Source organism: Penaeus monodon, chromosome 33 (assembly GCF_015228065.2).
Source record: "Penaeus monodon isolate SGIC_2016 chromosome 33, NSTDA_Pmon_1, whole genome shotgun sequence".
NCBI lineage: Eukaryota > Metazoa > Arthropoda > Malacostraca > Decapoda > Penaeidae > Penaeus > Penaeus monodon.
This window is the reverse complement of record NC_051418.1, coordinates 21,544,612-21,545,233: the sequence shown is the minus strand read 5'-3', so window position 1 is coordinate 21,545,233 and position 622 is coordinate 21,544,612.

The window sequence follows — 622 nt, the reverse complement described above, 5'->3', positions numbered from 1 at the left end:
TTGAAACATACATCTTTACCAAATAGTGCAAATCTACCAACGCACATCAAGAAAAGCCAGGTCCGCAGCCGTCGTCCGCCTCCTACTTGCTCGCCGCGACGCCCATCTCGAGCAGGAACACCAGCGCCGCCGCCGCGCACCCCAGCATTAGGATGTAGAAGACGCCTTGCAGCTGGTCCAGCCCGAGCGACTTCGGGCCATCCACCGGCGACGCAGACGAAGGGCCGCTGGCTTGACTGTCGGCCTCCCGCCTCTTCGGGTCGTTGATGATCTCCTTCAGCCACTTGCTGATGAGGCCGGCCTCGAGCAGACGTCGGATCTGGCGGTTGAAGACGTGCCTGAAGGGGCAGCCGGGGTTCGTCGCCCACCCGATCTCCGACGGGAAGAAGTCGGTCGCCGCCACGTGGAGTTGCCGCTCGCCCGCCGCCGTCGTGAACCTGTGGAGGAGGAGAAGGAGCGGGCGTCGAGGGCGAGTCATGGTGAGGGGGCGAGTGCCTGGCAGCGAGGAGGGATGGTGAGTGTGTGGGCGCTGCTTGGAGTTTGGGGAAGTGATAGGGTTGTTATGGCTGCAGTTGGGAGACCTTTATGATAGGATGATAAGCGAATTCTTGCACATTTGCAC